At 44.4% G+C, this 16965-nt stretch overlaps 1 long non-coding RNA gene across 1 annotated transcript; it reads left to right on the forward strand.

Annotated features, from left to right (window-relative positions):
• Positions 1–10200: 10200 nt before the first annotated feature.
• LOC103540956 (uncharacterized) lies at positions 10201–16356 on the forward strand. Its single transcript, XR_542353.2, has 6 exons — positions 10201–10336; positions 10801–10986; positions 11422–12378; positions 13208–13316; positions 15368–15579; positions 15992–16356. It is a non-coding gene; the product is annotated as an uncharacterized lncRNA (long non-coding RNA).
• The last annotated feature ends 609 nt before the right edge of the window (positions 16357–16965 follow it).

Consider the following 16965-nt stretch of genomic DNA (forward strand, 5'->3'; position numbering starts at 1 on the left):
GTCTTTTGTGCTGTTGATTTCCTCAAATGTGTGCTGAGCCTTGGCTGCTTGTTCCTATTTGTAATGAAAGGATTCGATTTTCTAATATGGGCCAGTAAGGTGAGTCTCCTCTGGAGCTGAGTGGCTCTGATTCTACAGCAGATTTTACCAAAAAAATTCTCTCTGAGCTATTCCTACTTTGGGGGCAGTTCACACCCTTGCTCCCTGTATATAACCTGTGTATTTTTATCCAAGTGAAGCCAGAGTAAAGTGGGTATCATGGGAAGGCTTTAGGGAAAAAGGCATTATAAAAAGTCAATGTGTGGCTTGAGAAGCAGAAGTGAAGGAGGAGAGTCTGTCTTACGGGTGGTGGTTCTGCTATGGGTTAGTGTTTAATGTGGCTGATGTGTACAAGGGAACCCTAAAGTGTTTTTGTTTTTTTTAAAATTATGGCTTTATTTTTTTAGAGCAGTTTAAGTTTCACAGCAAAATTGAGGGAAGAGTACAGAGATTTCCCCTTATAACCTCTTCCCCTCTACATGCATAGCCTCCCCCACTATCAACATCCCCCAGAGTGGCACATTTGTTATAATTGATGAGCTTACATTGACACATTATAATCACCCAAAGTCTATAGTTTTTATTACGGTCTAGTCTTGGTGGTGTACAGTCTATGGGTTTGGACAAATGTATAATGACATGTGTCTATCTTTATAGTATCATAAGAGTATTTTCACTTCCCCCAAAATCCTGTGTTCTGCCTAGTCATCCCTCCACCCCTCCAACCCAGGGCAACCACTGATCTTTTTACAGTCTCCATAGTTTTGCCGTTTCCAGAATGGCATATTGTTGGAATCATACAGTATGTGGCCTTTTCAGATTGGCTTCTTGCACTTACTAGTATGCATTTAAGTTTCCTCCACATCTTCTCATGGCTTGATAGCTCATTTCTTTTTAGTGCTGAATAATATTCCTTGTCTGGATGCACCACAGTTTATTTATCTACTCACCTACTGAAGGGCATCTTGGTTGTTTCCAATCTAGAGGGTTTTTTATGGTGGTGAGTTTTTTCTCCCTCCTCTCTCGAAACCCAGGAGTCAGAACCATCTCCTTCAGCCCCTGGGTACCTCACAAAGTCACTGCCCAGTCACTATTAGCAGCACAGCAGACCTCCAGGACTCAGAATATAGAGCAACTGTTTAAATCTATATTGTCTAGAGAAGGGATTGGGCATGCTACCCTTGGACCAGCTCTGGCCCCTTCCTAACTTGGTAGTCTGTTTATTTTACTAATATATTTTTTTCTTCTCTTGTGAATACAAGATCATTGTGAGAACTTGATAAATTCGGGAGAGTTAAAATATTAAATATCACTCATTATGCTACCATTCAGAAAAAAATTAACATTTCAGTATGCAGCTTTCCAATTTTTTGAGAAGAAATAGGTAGCATACAATATATATAGTTTTTATTTGACTTTTTAAAAATTTGTAGCTCATATCTTTAAATGTTCTTCAAAAACATGATCCTTGATGGTTGCACAATATTTATCACAGGCCGTACTACAGTTTATTTGACTATTCTCTATTTCTGATGTTTGGGATATTTCTAAAGTTTTTCTGTTATGAATAATGTTATGAGAAACATTCTTGTTCGTAAAGCTTTGTTTTTTTTTGCACATCTCTGTTCCTTGGATTAATTCTTAGAACGGCAGATAATAGGCCAAAGTGTTTCAACACATTTTAAAGCTTTCGATGCATACTGCCAAATTGTCCATCTGCTGAAGCTGTATAAATGGATACATTTTTGGTTAGTGTGTAAGAATTCCCTTGTGACTGAGCTAGCATCTAAACTTGATACTATCTTAAAAAAAAGAGAGAGAGACTGGGAAAAAATTTTCTATCAGCATAATAGAAGGGAATATTGTTCAATGTTTTTTCTCTTGTGTTTTTCTGATTCTTAGCGAGATTAAATATCTGTCTTTGTCTCTCTATCCCATTTGTGTTTCTTCTTTTATTATCTTTTCTGTTTAGATCTTTGCCTATTTTTCTGTTAATGTGCCTCTCTTTTATTAATTAATTTGTAAGACTTTTATAGATTAAGAATTGTTCTTTTCCATATCCATACATATATAGAGGAGAAAAATTCTTGTTTAATAAATAAAATCAAGATTTTTTAAAAATCCTAAATTAAAAAAAAAGTTTTAAATTTCTTGCATGAACCTTTTCTCTTATGGGTTTATATGCTTTGGCACTTTTGAAATTTAAATCTTTAAACCACCTGGAATTTATTTGTACAAGTATGATATAGAGATCTAACTTTATCGTTTTGCTAAACTGATGGCCAATTGTACCAACACCATTTGCTGAATGATATTTTATTTACCAGCCAGACTGAAATGTTATTTTTGAAATATCCTTAATTCTTACATGCATTAGGACCTGCTTCAAGGATACCCTCTCACCGTATCTGCTTACTGAAGTAGTAACACATTGTTCTAATTATTCTATTTTTACTTCATATTATTCTATGTGGTAGTGAGAATTCTAATGACTTGCCTTTTCCAAAAATTTAAAAGCAATTCTTGCCACTTATTTTTTCATATAAACTTCCGAATAATTTAATTGTACTCTTTCCTGTCCCCAATCTACTGAATCTAATATATTAAGCCTATAAATTAATTCGAAGAGAACTGACGTCTTCATACTCCCCAGGCTTTTCCTCCCGCATGATCTATCTTCTTGTTTATTCAAATAGCTAACTTGTTTTTATATAATCAGTAAAATGTCTGCAATATAAGATTTTTAATCAATCCATGAACTCCTGTAGAAATGTGGTTTGACCAAAGCAGTCCTGGACCAGGAGGCGTGGCTTCTTGCCCCAGCTCTGCCGCCGATCGGCTGTATGAACTCGGACAAGGAGCATCTTTGGGCCTCAGTGTTTTCACCTGTAAAATGAAGAAGGCTTCATGAAGAGTCCTCGAAGATCTCTCCAGTGAAGGCAGTCTGTGATTCCATGAATCATGATGCAAAATTTGTCCCCCAAAGGAGGAGCAACGTTACTATACCTCACTGCACGATTGTCACAGGCATTCGCAGAACTGTGATCAACGTATCCACCCACCCCTCCTGAGATGAGGGGCACTAAGAAACAGAAGACCTGTGTGTTCTATGGAATTAGTTCGCTTTCTTACATTTTCTAGCCTTCAGTGCTGTGATAAAAACAAATTTAAAAGCACCCTGCAACACCGTCGTTGAGGTTCCAAAGCAAGGGTGAGATGTGAGCCCTCAGTGGGAGGAGGCGGGTCTCATGATGGGGGCATGGAGCGTGGGCACTGTTACCATTGCGCAAAGCTCCAGGGAAGCGAAACAAAGGAAATGGAGGAGCTTTGAAGGTCCCTGCCAAACTCTTCTTAAGAGCAACAGGATTAGGAGGAAAATGAGGCTTCTGAGGGCATGACCAAGCATTTACTATCCCCTTGGAAGCTGCAAAACAAAAACACAATCATCTTCATCTCGCCATTAAAAAGAAAACATGAAGGACAGTGGATCTGGTTGATCTCTGTAAGTGGATTACAAAGCTTGGATGGAAATTCTTTTGCAATGAAGTGGCCCAAAGCTTCATGGCCAGGACAGAATACCTCAGCGCAGAGCTTTAGGTCCACCCTAGACCTTAGAAAAATGAGGCTTAATTCTACATCATAAATGGTTTTAATCTGCACAACTTTTCCTACTACTTTTGAAACAATTTGGTTTCAGGAACAATGGAAGCTCGAACTCAGTTTGTTGGCGGCCATTAACAGCTCTCATTTGGATGAATATTTTTGAAAGCTCTTTTTTTTTTTTCATTGTCACAAAAAATGAACTAGCGATGCATAAGCAAACATAAAAGAAGAGCTTAATATATTGGCAGATAAAAACACAGCACACAGTGAAGGAATGTATTATGGACATCAGCTGTAAAAATGTTTTCAATTCCTTTTGGTGTTAAGATACAGCGTAAGAAACTAGTCAGTTTCTGGAGAGTCGCTTGAGGCAATTTGCATAGAGAATGTTTATTGCAGGATGGCAGATGTGACTGAATAAATAGAGCTGGTTCTTGTGGATGTTGCCTCCCGTCTCTGTCCAGGCTCCCAGCATCTGGGAGCTGAGGCCGTGCGGTGCTAAGAGAAAGATTCCAGGGATCAAGACACAGTAACAGGTCTTCCCCACAAGTCTGTATAATTTTAACTTAATTTGCAGCTAATCGATGCAGCTCTGTTAGAGGTTTCTGTGAGGTGAGTCCTCTGAAAGAACTCTTTGAACAAGAGAAATGCAGGTTTACTCTCAGCCCCAGAAACATTTCCTTTTTTTTTTTAAGATGGCACAACATAAATTCACCCCGTTTGTGCACATTGTGATCCTTTCCCGTTCTATTGTGGAAGATGGTTTACCACACAGGCTCTTTTATAACCGGGTTCTGGGGAAGCACTTAATTACTCACCTAGGGAGGAGGGCTTCACGTGGAGAAAAGAGTGACGAAAATGTTATGAAAAGTGACATGGATTGAAAGGGAGGATAATACGCCAAATTATAAAACCAAACAGACAATTTTCTTTGATTTCCTTCCAGATGTAAGAAAGAGGTCGTGTGAACCAACCATCCTGCGAACAGACGATTGTTCCCTCTGGGGGTCCTAGGGAAGGGAAGGAGGGGCAGAGGAGCACACGGGTTGTGGCTCATTTGGGTTTCTCGTTCCAGATGCAGTGGTGACAGCGGACCTGCTCCACTGTGCCTTCCAGTTGCCTTTGGGGTCAGGTTCCAATGCTGAGCACGCCCACGAGCGCTGCTGGTCAGCCTCTTTTCCAGCCATCCTCCACAGGCCCCCAGGGTTCCTCAAGAGCAAACGTCACCAACTCAGGTTGGCCTTCCACGGTCTGCTGACCTACCTTAGATCTCCCACGCCTATGCGCTCACCGCATCCTGCGGGTTTCCCACCTGGCTTGCACCGCTGTCTGTAAATGTGCATTTGCCTGTGCATTTACTGGTTTCTCTGGCCGGACTGTGCATCCCAGTCAGGGCTCGCTGCCGCTCCCCAGCACCCGGAAGAGGCCTGGCGCAGAGAAGATGCCCAGTAAATTGTTGGTGACAAATAAGCCGCCTTTATGGTTTTCCGAGGAAGGCTGGTCTCCATTCCCCTGGCTTGTCCAGGCAGAATTCTCCGACAGCTTGATTTCCATCTGCCTCCCCTCTACTTTCTCACTCCCCGTCTCTGTCCTTCCCTCCTTCCCTCTGTTCATTTGCAACAACTTTATTGGTTTCCTTGTTTTTTTCTCCCATGTTGCTCTAGAAGGAAACAGATGGGTAGAGGATTTCAGATGAATACTGAATATCACATCCCCATTGATGAGATCATTTCGGAATTTTCTAAAATTACTCTTCACGGTTACATGGCCAGGGAGAAAATATCCCTGGGTTTTTGAGAGTTGGGATGCTGCTGCCAGGTTTAAACCATTATCAAAGAGACAAAGGCTCATCAGGATAAAGCTGCTGGAATTTTCTTCAGCAGTAGACTATATTCAATAATAGTACTCACCTGGAGGTACACTGCGCGACAGCTCCTTCTTTTGCGTGTGTGTGTAATTACTTGTCACTGTCCCTAAATGTCATATCTGGGACAGCTTATCTTCCTTTATACATTTGCAATAGCATCCACCTTGAGGCTGCCCATAGCAGATTACACGGCCTTGGAAAGTATTTTTAATATTACATATTAATAGCATAAGATTTTTGTCTCCTCCGTTTAAAAAAATGTCGGCCAGTGTGTCAAAAAGGTGATGTCACGCCTTGAGCGTATGAAAGGCATTCCAGGTGTTATGGCCTGCCTGCCACATTTGATTCCATCATCCCGTATTCCCCAGGAAATTAAGTTTGTATGGACTTGGCTCCTTCAGAGAAGCCAGCTGAACTCTGTCAGGGTGAAGCCCATCAGTTGTGTATGGAGCCATCTCTAGCATTGATGCTACAAACTGAGTTGTTGGAGCCAAAGAACAGGCAAACACATTCGTGGTACCTGGTGGCCAAATACCCTCTCTTCCCAGTGATGCCCTTAGCATTTTGACTCTAGGCCAACCACCTCTCTCTCCCACCTTCCTCTCAGCTGGAGAAAGGCTGCCCTGGTGCAGAGCTGCAGCCAGTCTCAACATCTCAGCGCAGGCAGGGAGGTCTGTCAGTAACCTAGCAACGTGGCCACAGAAGCATCCTCATGCTCTTTAGTTTTTCAAATAATGAAAAGATAGTCAATAACATTTTGCGATTTAAACAGTGCAGTCTCCAAGGACCTTAAAGTCTGCTGTGAATGGAGGAAAGGAATCACGAGGACCTGCTCCTGCAGGGATGGCTAGCTCTATTTTACAGATGGCTAAGCGGGATCAAGCAGAGCACAGGGGTCCATTCCACATGAGTGGCAGGACCGGCTCGGAAGTGTGCAGAAAGAACTTCGACCAACGGAAATAACTAAAGAAAGGGAGCTGTAAACCAGCCCATTTTTTCTCATTAAACTTTACGCCTCTTAGGGAGCAGAGAATGTGTTCTTCATGTGTTCTAAAAAGTATCAGCCTTACTAGTTCCTAAATTATAGCTGGAATCAATGGGTATGTGGTCTACCTTATAGCCTCACTGCTGAACGGAGGGAGAATCAGCTATCGGAAAAGTTTGTTAGTTTTCTAAAAGTGGGATTATTCTGTGATTGTTTTCTGACAATGTAATTCATTTCTGATCTGAAGGCAGATACTCTTGTTTCTTCACTCCTTCATTTTTTCTAACAGTGGTGGTTTTTCTAAAAAAATTGCCACACATTTTCTGATACTCCTTGAGAGATGGGGTCTTTGTAATCTCCTCTAGAGTCTGGATGGGCTTAACTGACTCAGTCAATGGGATATTGTGGAAGTTATGCCGTTTGACTTTCTAGGCTGACTCATATAAGGTGGTACAGCTTCCTCCCCATTCACTGGAACACTCACATTGGGAGCCTGGGGAAGCCACGTAGGAAGTCTGACCAGCACGAGGCCGCCATGCTGTGTGGAAACCCAAGTCACACTGTGAGGCTCTGCGTAGCTGCCCCGGTTAACCATCCCAGCTGAGCTCAGCCTGAGTCACTCGCCTCCAGACACCAGACATGTGAGTGAAGGAGCCTCCAGGTAATTATCCTGCCCCAAGCCATTCTACTTGTCCCATCTGAAGCCGTGACATCGTGAAACAGACGCTAGCCATCCTCTCTGTACCCTTTCCAAATTATCTGTAAGAATAATTAAATCATTGTTGTTTTACACCACTAAGTTTAAGGACATTTCTTAAGCAACATTAATAACCAAAACACTAACTGAACCCCAATTCACCCTCCACTGCATGTTTATGTCCTGGAGGAGAGGATGTGGCCCTTTCTCGGCTGCTGAGGGTGAGTATTTGTTTGTTTAAGGCAATTGTGGTCATGTCATTTCTCTCACTATGTGTTTAGATTGGGTGTGATCTGGAGATGCTATTCCGGCCAATACAATGGGTGGAGAAGTTTGCTGGGCTGCTTTTGGGAAAATTCCCCTTATTCTCAATGGGATTTGCAGGACAGGGTGGTTCCCACTGCTACCTTTGCATGTTGTTGTCTGTGCATGGTGCCTATGCCTGTGGTACCCATCCTAGGACTCTCTATCGGGGGAGACAACAGCCCAAGAGCACAAGCCCCACACTGAAGGTGCTAGGTCAAAGAGGAGCGGGGAGAAGCCATGCCCTTGATGATGCTCAACATCGACGGTGCTCAGTCCTGGAAGAAGCTCCACCTTTGCACTTCTTGTTGTGGAGTATAGTTTCCTCGTTGCTTGAGCCTGCTTGCGTTGGGCCTTCTGAGAGCTTCAGCCAAAGTTGCCTAAGTGGTCTTTGCTATCTCAGAGCACAGATTTTGGTCCTAAAGATCCAGGTTCAAATCTTGGTTCTGTCACTTACCAGCTGTGAAACTTTGAGTTGTTCTGACTCTATTCCTTCAACTGTAAAATTAGGATAAAAAAGGTTTTCGTTACTGAATTCTTGTGAAGATAAAATCATTCACTCAATAAGTCATTATTGAGTGCCTGCTGTGTGCCAGGCACCGTTCTCGGCACTGGGGAAGTGGCTTTGAGGGAGACAGATAAGCTTCCAGCCGTCATGGTGCCTTGATTGGTGCGAGGGAGCCGGGTAATAAATGAGCAAAGGAACAAGAGAATCTCAGTGGCAAATGCTACGAAGATGGAATGAGACGAGGCCCACAAAACGCCCAACACTGGGCCTCGCACACTGCCAGCAAACCGTAATGGTATCTATTGTTTTTATTCTTAAAGTTAATGGTATTCAGATCACCATTAGGAAAAGCGAGTGAGCATGAGTGAACTTTGATTTTGGTCTGAGGATTGTAGGAAAGCGAAGGGTGTTCGTTCCTCCTGTTTCCATCCATTAGGATTAAGAAGTTGAGGCCTGCTCTGCAGTGCACTGGTCTGAATTTTAGCCTTTAGCATCTTGGAATTGGCTCCTTCCTCGGCCCGGCCCCGCCCCAGGTTAGCTGGGAGAGGTGTGTGGCTGTTGTGCAAGGGGCTCCATGGGAAGGGCGTCCACTGGCTCTGTTCTGACCCTCGGGCAGCCGGGGTGATGGGAGAGTGTCAGACTGAGGTGGCCAAGCGCCAGCACGTCCCCAGGTTCTCCTTGCTGCCATGGCCTCATGCCGCCCAACTGTGCAAAGCGGGTGGACGGACGGAACCACGGCTCCAGCGCCCGCACGCCGAGGTCGTGCACTGAAAGCTGCGAGGGCTTGGCTGGGCGAGGCTCGTTTCGTCTTTGCGGGAGCAGTTCCTGTTCTACGTTTTCCAAATACCTAGAAATTGGAGAATAATGACAAAAACTACTCAGCGTGGATTTTTGTAGGGAGGGGTGGGCCAGGCATTTGTAAAGTATCTTTAAATTGCCGTGGCGTCCAAGAAAGATTAATGGATGAAAAGTCTTGACTTCCAGCTCAAAGTGGCAGAGGAAATTCTGCCATAAGATGGTCTGCCGCTAATCCCCATCAGTGCAGAGCTGGATGACTTTTTGCACTGTCTTATCTCTCTATTAAGGCATCTAATCACTCTTTTCCTGTTTACTTTCTCCCTAATATGCACAGTCTGTTAATGATAAATAGTGCTGAATACCCACCCACACCTCCAGCTGAGAGACTGAGCTCAGGGGCTCTCTGCCTGTGTGTTTGGAAGCCGTGCTTATGCTGGGTGCTGCCTTGACGCCGGTTATCCCAAAGAACACCCCCTTCTCACATCTCAGCTCTCCGTGCCAGGCTGGAATTCAATCTGCCTGGCTTGCTGGGCAGCCCTTCAGATCTGAGTAGGACTTCGGGCTGCTGCTGTCAAACCCACGGAGAAGAAAAACAAGCCCTGCCTGCCCGGCCCTGGCTGCTGGGCGGCCGAGACCTGCAGCTGCGTAGCCATCCTGTAGTGAGTGATGGGCCGTGACCGCTCAGCTGTGCAGGCTCACCACTGAAGATGCACATGCAGCCCTTTCTTTTCTTTGCGTGCTTGCATCTGTTCACTGAGGCATTCCCCTGGAGCTCAGGGTGGTGCATTTTTTTTTTTTAGGGGATTGTCGGTTCCAAGTGCTTCTTGCCGTCTTACAAAGGAAACCTGCTGAATCATCAGTGGTGGACAAATACCGTGGCTGGAGCTGACGTTTGATGGTGTTCCTGGTGGAGGAGGCCACTGTCCGTTCAACCTTTAGGCCTTCGTGGAGGGGTAAGGGGTCTTATTAGGAAGGGGAGTAGGTAAGTGGTTGCCTTCTGGGGTCCTCCTATCATCCTGCCTTTTTTCCTCCTCCTTCTAGTTAGAGAGAAAAGACCTGAGCTCTTAAATCAGACAGATCCAGGTGTGAAAGCTGATCTTGCCATTTAGATGCTGTTCGACATTGAGAGAGTTACGTAACCTCTCTTTTTTGTCTGCTTTTTTTTTTTTTTTTGCCTTTGGAAATGAAAATAATGCTTAAGTCGCAGTGTTGTTGGAAAGATTGGATCAGCTCACAGCATCCACAGGGCTCAGTGACCGTCTCATTTAGACGTCCTCTTTGAAAACACAAGTGTCCTGTCAAGGATTCCTACAACGCACTGAGAGCGCATCAATGAGCACTTCCCCGTCCCTGAATGATAATTAAAGCAAAGATTGACAGAAGGAAGTATCGAGGGGCAAGGGAGAGAGGATCTCGCAGGAAATGGGTGATCGCGCCAAAGACCTTGACTTCCTCACCTCCCAGCTTTGCCTGGGCTCAGGCCTTCAGGGGAAACTACGGTGTATAGAGAGTTTTCTTTATTTAATCCCTTCTAAGGTACAGACTTTTCCCACATTTAAAGATCTCTGATGTTTGAATTCATTTGACAGTTTATGTCATTTATAAATACAATTGTTTCTTTGGCGTCTAGGAAATAAGAGCACATCTTGTAACCAATGACATCCCAGTTTTGATGAATACAGTAACACTTTTTATAAGGACGACAGTTTCAGGAGTCTAGGGCCTGCCCTGGGATCTCATCACAGCTATTGTCCAAAACAGTAGCCGCTCGCCCGCTGTGGGTTTTGAGTGCTTGAAATGTGGCTGGTCCAAATGGTGATGTGGTGTAGTGCAAACGCTCGTCAGATTCTGAAGAACTAGTGCAGAAAAAAGTAACATTAAAACAGCTCACTAATACTTTTTTCATTCATTAAATGTTGAAATGATAATATTTGAGATATTGGGTTAAATAAACTATATTATTAAAACTGATTTCATCTGTTTCTTTTTACCTTTTTAAGGTGGGTACTAGAAACTTTCAGTTTCCGTATGCAGCCTGCGTTACACTTCTGGACAGTGCTGTCACCGAATGAGGATCTCAGAGATTGTCTATTGTGACCACCCTGTAGAAACTGGATGGACCTCAACCCAAAATTTGGCTCAGATGTTGAGACTGATTATGTCACATATCAAGAGGAGATGAAAAGGTTTGTTATTCATGCAATGAGGCTTTCGGGGGAGAGCAGAGTCCATCCCAGGCAGGTCCAGAAAGAGCCTGAGGGAGCAGGGAAAGGAGATTGGCTTGGGATTTTTCTGGTGGTAGGGGGTGGGACAGGGTGAGGGTTCCCGCGTGCTGGCAGAGCGTGAGTGACTTGAACCTCCCTGAGGGCACACCTGGGCTTTGCCAGAGGTGGGGCAGAACAGGAAGAGGGAAGGGTGAGGTTAAAAGCTGTCAATTCTAAATGCTGACAATAAAAGATTCAGACTTGTACATTATCTAATCCTGTGCCTTCATTTTACCAATGAGGACTCAGACACAGAAAGGGAAGGTGACTTGCCTGAGGTCACACAGCCAGCTTGTGGCAGCACTGGCACTGGAATCCAGGCCTCTGGGGACCAGAGATTTTTCCTCTCCCTCATAGTGTCTCATGGAAAGCCACCTTGGAGGACAAGAAGATTCTTTCTCCAGGAGATGGTCTTTGTGTTTTGTGGATCTGCTGGGAAGGAGGAAATGCTGAAAGCTGGCGGTCAGGTGCTGCCTGGGCCCCCAGGGACTCTGGCTCCTAGAGCAGCCCCAGGCCGACTTGGCTGATGTTTGCTGACAAGCTGGCTCAGGAAAGTGACTTGAAAAGTAAATACTAACTCAACACAAAATGAAAAGGAAACGAAGAGTCTGAAAAAAAACCAAAAACACAAACAAATCCGTGAGAAGAGAGTGGGCATTGTGCGCTCCCTCTTTTTGACATCAAAGTGTCTTTGAATGGAGCCAGGAAGCTCTCACATCTTTAAATCCACGTTTACTTGAGGTTTGAAAACTTCCAAGAGAGGTTAGCAGTCCGGGGACAGAGGGCTCCCACTGCACCACAGGAGCAGAGCTTAAATGCTTTACAAAGAAAAGGGAACACACTCGTTGGGGTTTGTTTTAATCCTTCCAGGAGAGTGGTGTGGAGTGTACAGCATGCATTTGGAAGCCCGAGTACTTAAACACACATCTGGGAAGGTTCAGAATCTTCGCCTGGTTCTCGGTGTCTCTGAAGTGTTAGTAGTCCAGTGTCTTGTTTATTGTGCCACACAAAAATAAATCTGAATCTGTTTTGATTTTTCTGATTCTCTTCCACTCTGGAAGTAGAGCAGCCTTTTTGGTGGAAGTGACTTGCATAAAGTCTCAAATAATTACCAATTCCAGCTGACACTCGCTGGGACCCTGGAACTCGCTCCATCTGCTGCCTTCCAGGAAGAACAAAGGATGGAAGGAGTTGCTGGAGAACCAGAGAAAGAGCGCCTCCTATATTATGGCCAACACAGAGAATTCCATAAAGATTTGCATGTGGAGTCAGCCCACAATTGTCTGGCGAATGGGAGAAGATAGATATGAAAAGGTAAAAGCTGTGGAGAACACTCGATGACTTATATTTAGCTTTGAACTGTTTTTGGTTGGTACCGTCTTTTGAATATGGGGATTTTATAGTTAAAACAATATCAACATATATCAAGTATGTGTTCTGTGCCAAGCCTGGGGTAAGCAATTTCACATTTCTGATATCGTCTCTGTTGATACTATTATTTACTGTCTGAAGGGCTTCTTCACCTGGAGAGGAATGCTTGCTACTATCTATCTTTTCTTTGATGCTCAATTTATTAACTTTTCGGACTTTATGAAACAATAAGCATTTCTTTAATGATTAAATAATATTCCGCTAAATATTTATACACTGCTTAACACAGCTAAGAAGTCAAAATTTAGGAGTTTGAGAAGATATTTTCCCCCCAAAACTTAGGAACTTATTTGATTAAACTCTCTCTCTCTCTCCCTTTTTTTTTTTTTTGCTGAGGAAGATATGCCCTGAGCTAACATCCGTGCCAATCTTCCTCTATCTTTTAGTATGTGGGCTGCCAGCACAGCATGGCTGCTAACAGAGTGGTGTGGGTCTGCACCTAGAAACTGAACCTGGGGTGCCAAAGTGGAACACGCAGAGTTTAGCCACTAGGTCACGGAGGCTGGCCCAGATTAAACCCTTCTAAACAGTTAATTTTCACAAGTCCAATGTATCAGATTCTCTTAAATGCTCTGAATAACCTAAGAAGGAGATAAAACACACACAGTATCACAATGATTGCAGACCTTGTTCTTAACACTTACACGGTTGATTTCAGTGTTGGATTATTTCTAGCCACATCTGTTTCCTCATTCTCCCTCTTGCTTCGCAGTAATTTTACCAGACCAACTTAGACGGCAGTTCTGGGATGCACCGGTGGATTCTTGGTCCAGACGTGGAACCTGTTTTTTAAGTTCAAGATGAGTTTAACCACAACCCAGGTTGATGGCCCTGACTGGGTGGTTTAATTTATTTTTCTCTTTAGTCACAGGATTTTAGGATTGTGAGCCTTTTGATATTTGTCGTCTTTCTCACTGTCCTGCCATTATTGGGTATTGGCCAGGTCTTTAAGTAGAATCAGAACACAGTTATGCTTTCCTAGTATCGCATTATTATTAATGAGTGCATTTAGACGATGCGTTTTGTGTAGTAAACTCTCTTCCTTGGGCTGTATGGGGGATGCTGCGAAGAGCCCTCCCCACTGGCCCTCGTTCCTCCAGTGGGGAGGCACGTTGTCTGCTGATGGCTCATAGCAAAGTCCTCCCTCAGAAACTGTCCTTGGACAGAGGGAGCTGCCTCGCCCCAAGGACAGGTTGGCGTGGTGGTACAGGTGCCCTATCCGCTTGCCTCAATAGCCATTCCAGCTTTAGAGCTCCCCGTGAAATAGGCTTAGATCTTTGTTGCCACTGTATCACACTTCAGCTCTCCCTTGTGCTCCATTCTGCTTCCCTCACTTGCTTACAGGGGTTCTTTCCAACAAGACACCCCAGTAAACCTCCACCCTGGACTTTGTTTTCAGGGAGTCCACCTACAAAGGCTAGTGCCAGGCATAGTCCTACAAAGCAGAATCCAAATTAGGATTTTGGACCCTGGGGGATGATGCCACTGACCAGGTGGCCATGAGGACTCCATCATTGTTAGTAGCCCCATGATGGTGGGATGGTGCAGTTGCTAAAATTTCTCTGGGGGTGAACTGAGATGGGATACCAGTGAAAGGGAATTCACTGGCAGATGTAATGTTCAGCGCTTTAGAGGTTCAGAGCAAGTAAAAATTTTTAAGATTGTGAATTGGATGGCAATTGTCAGGGGATATCAAGGCATTGAGAAAAACGAAAGTCTGAAGGTGATTAAACACCAATTTAAGGTGAAGTGTGAAAAGCAGAGGGCCTCCTTGCAACATATAAAGAGACTCTCATTTCCAGCAGCCAAAGGGCAGAAAATGCTCAGCATCAAGTCTAGGATTTAATTATAATGTCGACGCAGCTCTGGAAGAGGTTGAATTCTCAAACCTGGCAAATCTCCTGCCCTAAGGTCAGAGTCCTGATGAGAAAGGTGTGGGACTCTTAGACTTGGGATGGGATCACTTGAGTTAGTGTAATCGACACTCTTTATCCCTTGAGTCTCCTGAACTTTCTGAGCCTGCAGAAATGGCCACAGTCCTCACTATTAAAGACTGGTGCACCCCTTTCTTGAAGACAAGGCAAAGATTTTTGCCTTGAAAAAGACGTCACCAATCCCGTCTACCCCCAGGATCTATCTCTACATGGTTATCCTTTCTACCATATAACCTGGCCGGAGAAGTCCGGGCCTACTAAGGGAGGAAAGGTAGCAAGAATACCTGGCCAACATGTGGTACCAGAGCTGGAAGAGTATGAACGGGAGTCAGGATCAGTTGGGGCTGTTGGTGAAGGGGAAGTACACAGTTGGTTAAAGGAGGGTTTATTGAAATGGGAACACTCTCACAGGATATATGATTTAACACTTTGGCATGGACCCCAGGGGAGGATGCTAACACGCTGCTAACACACTGCCCTTGGAAGCTTGGAGAAAGTGATGGTCTACGCTAAGTGAAGTAGAAATGCCAGAACTGTGTGGTAGTTGGGAGAAGGGATCAAAGGCTGAGAAGTGGGCATGCTAGAGAGAAAATACGAAGTAAGGACAAAAAATATACCAACTAACTATGTTCCATGGGAAGGCCAGAAGAACCATCCATTTAACAAACAATAAGTAATGAGCAGGAAGGACACTAGCATCACGGAATGGTTCAGTGTTGGCTGTGCTCTGAAGGGCACGGCTGAAAGTAGGTGATGCTGTTCCAGGACCGAGTTCGGTGATAGCAATGGGGCTGATAGGATCCAGGCGGTGGTACTTAACTATCAAAAGCAAGGAGGGCACAGTTATCGTAATGAACGGCACAGGTCGAAGTGGCAGCCAGAAACCCTGAGCCACTGAGAGCTATGGAGATGGTTAGTAAAATGTAGTGTCTCTACAGGTGAGATCGACGGGCAGCCAACAAAGGATGGCTCAGCCCATCCAATCAAAAGACGTCAAAGCTAGACCATGAGGAGGTCGAGGGAACTACTCCAATAAAAGTTCATGAAGGCCCTTGTCCAGTTTCCAGACTTGAGCCAGTTTTTGGACAGAACCTGTTGACTGAAGGAAAGGCAGATTCTCCAGGACGAAGGAACTTGCAACACCACGCAGGTAAATATGATAATAATTCCTCGGATAATAATTCCCCAAAGGGCCTCCAATGGTACTCAGGTAACTGGATGAAGTTACTCTGGTAACTGCACACCCAAATATTTCAAACAGAGTTGGCAGCAGAGTCTCAGTTGACCTTGATACCCGGGGTCCCTCCCTCTTAGACAGCCTAGGTCCAACATACATAGTCCATTGAGTCCACGGAAGCATCCAGAGGTCGTTTCCCTGGAACAGACATACTTGGTAGTTTGTAGAACTGCCGTTTTATTCCTTGGCTTCTAAGCTAAGGGATATTGTGAGGAAAAAGCCAAGTGGAAGCCTTTGGAACTGCTCTCCTCCTAATGGTCACATGGGCTATTACTTTGTTGGCCCTCAATGAGCCACACCTTCCAATAGTCACACCTATGTGTAGTCCCCTCCAGCATCGACTCTGAGCTTGGGAAAATGGATGTGGGCAGGCATGATGCAAGCAAAGGCTGAGAAGAGTCTGCACGTGGTGGCTTGTCTTCTTGGAGTGCTTGCTCTGGGGATCTGTTAGCCATGGAAAGAAGCTCTAGGTAGCCACATGAAGAGACGACACGGAAAGAGAGGCCCCAGCCTGCCAGCCCTCCCTGCTAATGTGCCCACCACATGAGCGAAGCTGTCTTGGACATTCCTGCCATCTGACTGCATCTGCTTGAGAGACTCCAAGCAAGACCAGCAGAAGAACGATCCAGTTCAGCCCTGTGAACCCACGCGTTGGTTCTAAGTAATAAAATGGTAGCTGTTTTAATCCCCCACGTTTTGTGGTTATTTGTTATTCAGTAACAAGTAGCTTAAACAACTGTAAATTAAAAGCAATATAGCATCCTGAGGGGAATGGCAGAGATTAGTATAACTGATGAAGCCCTAAACCCTCTCAAAGCACAGAATTTTTTTGTATTTAATTATTTTATTGAGGTCACATTGTTTAAAACATTGGGTAATTTCAGGTGCACATTGTTGTATTTCAGTTTCTGTATAGACTGCATCTTGTTCACTCCCAATAGTCTAGCTTTTATCCATCACTATACATATGTGCCCCTTTATCCCTTTCGCCCTCTCCCCACCCCATTCCCTTCTGGTAACCACTAATCTGTTCTCTTTATCCATGTATTTGTTTATCTTTCACATATGAGTGAAATCTTACAGTGTTTGTCTTTCTCTATCTGGCTTATTTCGCTTAACATGATACCCTCAAGGTCCATCCATCTTGTTGCAAAGGCAAGATTTTGTCTTTTTATGGCTGAGTAGTATTCCATTGTATATATATACCACATCTTCTTTATCAAATCATCAGTTGATGGGCCCTTGGGTTGCTTCCACATCCTGGCTATTGTGAATAATGCCTCAATGAACATAGGGGTG

The sequence above is a fragment of the Equus przewalskii genome, chromosome 15 (genome assembly GCF_037783145.1).
Source record: "Equus przewalskii isolate Varuska chromosome 15, EquPr2, whole genome shotgun sequence".
NCBI classification, from domain to species: domain Eukaryota; kingdom Metazoa; phylum Chordata; class Mammalia; order Perissodactyla; family Equidae; genus Equus; species Equus przewalskii.